Genomic DNA, 6,164 nt, shown 5'->3' with positions numbered 1-6,164 from the left:
TTAATCAATGGAAAAAAAATAAGAAGCATCCAACTCACAAGAGTGTTTCCCCAGAGGCAGGGGAAACTTCTTTGCTGAAAAACTGCTTCTGCATATTCTGCGGTTTTCGTCCTTTGGCTGCTCCAAGTATGTGTCTGTAAAGGGTCTTTGTGCTTGAAATGAAATACTCAAATGAAGTACTATCACAAAAAGTTACTGTATGCTATAAAAGTTCCCACCCTGTATACGTGCATGTTGCTCTTACTGCTTTCTGATACTTCAGCATGAGGAAAGACCATTTTTTAAAGCCAGGGAACCTCAGAAAAACGGAAAGCTGGACAAGACAAACGCAGGTTCAAACCAATGTGGTTCATCAAGCGTTTTCCGTTTATTCAAAATCAGGCGGTAGTTTATAAAGCTTCTATATAGTTTACAGAAACAAAGACACTCTGATTGGTAGGCTAACATTGTTTACCTTTTCCTTAAAACGGCCTGCACTATACACCATAAAACCTATACTAGTTCACACCCGGTGGTCCCTACAATACTTTAAGACTATTTTCTATCTGCGCCACAACCCTGAATTTCTAACTGCGTCAGAGGCTTTGAGGGCCCCACCAGGCCTCAATCTGAGGCCTAGCCTGGAGTAGCTCAACTTTCACAATTCATGCCCTCTTTCTCTTAAAAATGCTGTAACAATTCCCTCTTTTTCTTTTGAGCTACTCAGGCTGGAGTGAAGGATCAATGAACTAATTTTTGCACACACTGTCTTTGACCCAGCCAGAAAAACCTGAAGAATTGAGCCAGTTATCAAATGAAGTGTCCATTTGGAGAACACTGCGTTTGGCTCGTTGAGTCTTCTGAGGCAACTCGAGAACCTGATGTATGGTGGGAGCAAAAAGCATCAACCTACCGATATAACATGGGCCTCCCCTAGCATTTTGAGGGACTGCTGACCAGGCTCGGTCCCCACAAATGAGGAAGGTTCCTGGGGGCAGTTTTTCCTGCACTACCTCTTGGAGTCGAATTGTTACAATATCCTTAATAGTTGTAATACAATGGTGATCTGGGAGACAATCAAGTGTTGTCATCTGTCAATTTTCCATTTTCTTGAGTTGGTTTGGTAGCATAAGATCCAAATATCAAACAGTAATTTCCTGGGACAGAACCCAAAAGACCAAATTCTTGAAAACTATCATCAGTAAATTTAAGGTTTTGCACAAATGCAACAGCTTGCGCTCCCAGAGTGCTATTTAAACTTATTTGAGCTCAGGTCCAAGTCTTGAACTCTGCCATGGGACCCAACGAGACTCCAAAAATTAAACAAGTGCGAAATAAAAACATTGAGGCCCACCACATTCTTCTCAGGTTCTTGAATGCCCTGTCTAACATGAAAGAAACAATCTTAATTCTAAACATAAACTATAACTTCTAATAAACTAACTTCTGATAAATCTAACTTCACACTTATGATATTTCAACTTATTTTTCTGTTTCATCTATTTTTAAAATTCTGTTTCTGCCTTTTCGTATCAAGGCAGCAAGAGCATCTGTCCTGTCCATCACACGACTTCTTGGTTGGATGGGTAAAAACACTCACTCAAGTAGAATTTCTGTTGATCCCCGTTGGGACCTCCCTCTTTTTCTTTTGCCATTGAAAGACAATGGCAAGATGAACAGAAAAATCACAGGCATTACTAAAACTTATTAAAAACTTTAGCAAAAAAAATTCTATAACATCATTAAAAACACACTTATAAAAAAAAAAACTCAAAGGCCACGATCTTCTGTGGGTGAAACACAAATCTTTGCACAATCCACTTTTGCTGTGCATTCTCTGATCCACTTGTGGAGAGATCAGTGCCCTCTTGCAATTGAGAAGTTCCACAGTCTTCACTGAAATCCATCCAGATTCTGCACCTGTTAAAACACAAACAAACCCAACACTCCCACAGGGACTGGAGGGTCCTCTCTCAATTCTGTTCCCTAAAACTTGCGTGAAGAAATGGAAATATCAACATCTTTGTTATAAACATGAAAAACATTAAGAACAAAACAATGCATATAGTAAAGAAACTAACAACAAATAAAAATCAATCAAATAATACACAATCAATATTACATATAAAATCACAGTTACCAAGTGCTACACTATCAAATTGTCATCCCAGAGTCTGCAGCAGCTGAAAAACCTTAAAACAACAGAGATTTGGATAAAACATGTCCGGATCATGTCTCTCCAAAACCTCCTTTGAGGTTCAGCTGTCCTGTATGGTCAAATTGTCAAGCCAAAAGGACTTGAATACCTTTTTGATGCAGAAAACACCTGGATCAATCACATCATCCACGTAGAGCCAGAGCTTGGCCAGAGCTCGAACTCTAATTGGAGGATATGTTTAAAACAAAAGTCTTAAAAATAACAGTTATAAGTGAAAAACCTTATTATTAACAATTTATCAAAACATCAAATGATTGAACCTGTCTAAAATTTGTTTCAAGACAAAAATTCTCTAAATACAACAAACCTTTTCTTCAAAAATCTGAGAATTTGAAGTCTGAAATCTTGAACTAGAACTTGGACTATAAATTTTTAAAAGATGAACTGCAGCTGCATAGAAAATTGAATAAGGAAAACACATGAGTAGTTAAAAAATCAAGCACACAGGATCCTGAAAAATACATCTCACAATCAATCACCTAAAAAAAACCCCCATAAAACATATGAAAACTGACTGTAAATATTAAAACAACACCTCAATACCTTAACATCTTAATAATAATTCTTATCACAAAAATCAGACAACTTACATTATATGATCAACCTATTAACAAAAAATGTTTAAAATAGTTTAAAACAATCTTGTCAAGCATTCATAACATTTCTATCCTTTTTTGTTTTACAGTAATTTTCATCCACATTGTATTTGAAATAACTTTAATTTGCATAATGTCCATCCCTCTTGGTTTCTTGGAAAACACTCAGTATTGCTATAGTTTTTCATTACGTCTTTTGTCTCCTTGTGTTGTTGCTTGATAAAGCAGCTGCAATTATGTGTCCTTGTTGTTCAATTGCATCCTGGATGGTTGCGGCAAATGCCGCAGCTTGGTTGCTCTGTTCTGCGCGTGTGGCTCTGACAAGCATCTCATCGACTGGACAGCCCTGAGGGAGGGTGGCTAGGATGGTTCTGGTGGGTGGGTTAGCATTCTCAAAAGCAAGGGATCGGAATAAATGTTCCTGAACGTCTGGTGGCACGTCAGGTGCATCCTTTAAAGCAGCTGACAGCCTATCAATAAATTGTCCGAATGGTTCAGTGGCTCCTTGCTTTATGGTGGCATAGGATGCTGACTTTTTCTTGTCCGGTACCAAAAGCAAAGCTTGATGAGCCAATTGCTGTGACAATTGATGTATTTCAATAGGAAAGGTAAGTTGCACCTGATTGGTTGCATATGGTCCCTGCCCAGTCAGCATATCTGGCTGGACTCCAAAAAAGGGGTCTCCCGCATCTGTATGTTTGTTGGCCTCCTCAACTGCCAACCGTTTCCATTCCCTTTCAAACATGAGGAATTGAGAAGGTGTCAGAAGCAGGGATGCAATGTTAGACGAATCACTAGGACAAAGCACATCTGCTGTGAATATATACTGAATGATGTTCCTGGCTGCTTCTGATCTGATCCCATAAGTGGTGACTGTCTGCTTAGCTGATTGTAGGATTTTCCAGTCATGGGGCTCCCAGATGGCATTCCCATTAGACACTATGACAGGACAAACCAGGGAGCTGGCAGCTTTCCAGTCACCGTCTAAAAGAGCATCTTTCACAACTGACGCCCATCGGGACTGCAAGGGATTTTTTAAAACTGCTGGCGATGCCAATTGCTGTCCAGTGGAAGGTTCCACTGGTTGAGCCTGACGATTTGAAAGGGTGGCAAGGCGGGCTATTTTTTCCTGTAACGTATTTGGTCTTTGTATCTTGTTCTGTGATCGCTTGTCCCTGCTGCAATTGACAACCGGAAAGTCTGGCTCTGAGTCGTCAGAATCTGAACTCGGTGGGAGTGGGCAGTGCCGCGCCACGGTGGTGGGGTGGGAACTGGCATTTTCGGGGCTGTGCTCTGGTGTTGTTTGGGTGGCTACTTCTGCCACTCCGCTAGCATTGGGGTGTCCAGCCCCTCCAAACCGCGCCAGGCTGCTGGCCGCGGCCGCCGCCGCCGGCGGGTATCGGCGGGCCGCTCCTCTGCGTTTGCACGCAGCCGCGGCAGCCGCAGCCGCTGCTGCTGCGGGGGGGCGCGGGGCCGACGCCGCCCCGCTCCCGTCTCCGCCCTGGTCTCTGCCTTGATCTCCGCCCCCGAGTTCCTCCTCCTGACTCAGCCCTGTTTCGTCACCAACTCCGCCTGCCTCCTCAGGTGTCTCCCCGCCTCCCAAGGGACCCGGGAGGGTCACTTCCTGGTCTGCCTCACTCCGCGGAACCGCTGAGCTGTTAACATCCGCTGCTCGGGAGCAGACTTCCGTTCCGGGCGCGGCCGCAACCCCGCTCCGTCTCGCGCCGGCCGGCCCCGCGCTGCCCAGCTCCGTGCCGCCCTCCAAACGAGCGACAACATCTCTGACAGAGGGGCTGACTGGGGCTTTCTGCCCGCGCACTGGCCGCATATTACAAACATTAAAGAATTTTTCAACCCGCGATGGCTTTCGCGTTTCTATTTGTTCTGCTGTAGACTGTTCGAATGCTCGAATGGCAGCTTCCGCTGCCTCTTTCTCCGCGGCCATGCTTTGTAAGGTATGTGAAACTTTCTTCCAAACACCTCCAAGCTCTAATAGTGTTTTCTTGTCCTTTTTGCCCTCTATCACTGCATCCCAGAGCAGCTGGCCCAGCTCTCGCCACTCGGTTTCACTAAAAAGCAGGGAAGGTTTTTGCAGCTTGCCTTTGCTTCTTGCCCAAATGACCAACTGTTCTAAATCGGCTTCTTTAACTTTTTCAGCTCTCTTTGAGAGAATATGAAAGAGCAGCCGCACTGAAGCCTGTAAATCTCCATCCATGGTGAACTTTCACCCTCTCTTTCTGCACGCGGCTTACCTCAATCTCCGCGGGCTGCTTCGCTCTCGCTTTTCTTCGGCAAGGCAGCACCCCGCTCCAGCTCTCCGGCCCCGGCCACGTCCACACCCGCCGTTCAGGTACCTTGTGAACACCGAGGTCTTCCCACTGCTCCAACGGACTCTCGCAAACAAACAACAATGCGAAGAGTCTTTTTCCTCCCGTTGGGAAACGGCCCAATTCGGAGTTTGGAGACTTCTGCTCCGTTCCACCTGATCCCCGTTCACAAAAAGTGAATTTGGGATCCCGGTCCCGTCACCATGAGGCGATTTGGACCTAAATTCCTGTCGCGCGACTCAAACCTGACTGCCCGTTACTCTAAAAGTAATTTGGCAGCCTTCTCGGAGCCTCCTGAGTCCCTGTGCGGGCGCCACTTAAAGCCAGGGAACCTCAGAAAAACGGAAAGCTGGACAAGACAAACGCAGGTTCAAACCAATGTGGTTCATCAAGCGTTTTCCGTTTATTCAAAATCAGGCGGTAGTTTATAAAGCTTCTATATAGTTTACAGAAACAAAGACACTCTGATTGGTAGGCTAACATTGTTTACCTTTTCCTTAAAACGGCCTGCACTATACACCATAAAACCTATACTAGTTCACACCCGGTGGTCCCTACAATACTTTAAGACTATTTTCTATCTGCGCCACAACCCTGAATTTCTAACTGCGTCAGAGGCTTTGAGGGCCCCACCAGGCCTCAATCTGAGGCCTAGCCTGGAGTAGCTCAACTTTCACAATTCATGCCCTCTTTCTCTTAAAAATGCTGTAACAATTTTTGTAATTGGAGTTAAGTAAAAATAACTCTTGAATGTGAAAGATATTTGCTGGGTTTTAGAACATTTTGATTTCTGGAAACAGACCACCTGCTGCGTAGGACCCATAAGTCTCCTAGCTAATAATCTTCTCTCCATTTGGACTAATTTTAGCTATTGCCACTTGAAACTTTCAATGGTTTCAGCCACCTACTGCCTTAATGTAACTTTTACAGCCCCTCTCTAGAGCTCTGCCTGTTCATATATCTGAAGATTATAAATAGTTTTATTTGGAAAATGGTCATTGGAGATGGAGGTGGAGAGACAGGAATCATCTGAGAGTAAATAGA

The 6,164-nt window shown here is 44.2% G+C and overlaps 1 long non-coding RNA gene across 1 annotated transcript; it reads right to left on the bottom strand.

The window, feature by feature from the left end:
* Positions 1-343: 343 nt before the first annotated feature.
* Positions 344-5,835, bottom strand: LOC140681812 (uncharacterized). Its single transcript, XR_012053006.1, has 2 exons — positions 5,046-5,835; positions 344-1,899 (listed from the first exon to the last, which is right to left on the bottom strand). It is a non-coding gene; the product is annotated as an uncharacterized lncRNA (long non-coding RNA).
* Between the last annotated feature and the right edge of the window lie 329 nt (positions 5,836-6,164).

The sequence above is a fragment of the Taeniopygia guttata genome, chromosome Z (genome assembly GCF_048771995.1).
Source record: "Taeniopygia guttata chromosome Z, bTaeGut7.mat, whole genome shotgun sequence".
Classification (NCBI taxonomy): domain Eukaryota; kingdom Metazoa; phylum Chordata; class Aves; order Passeriformes; family Estrildidae; genus Taeniopygia; species Taeniopygia guttata.
Note: the sequence above shows the minus strand (reverse complement) of the source record. Positions and strands in the feature narration are given on the sequence as shown.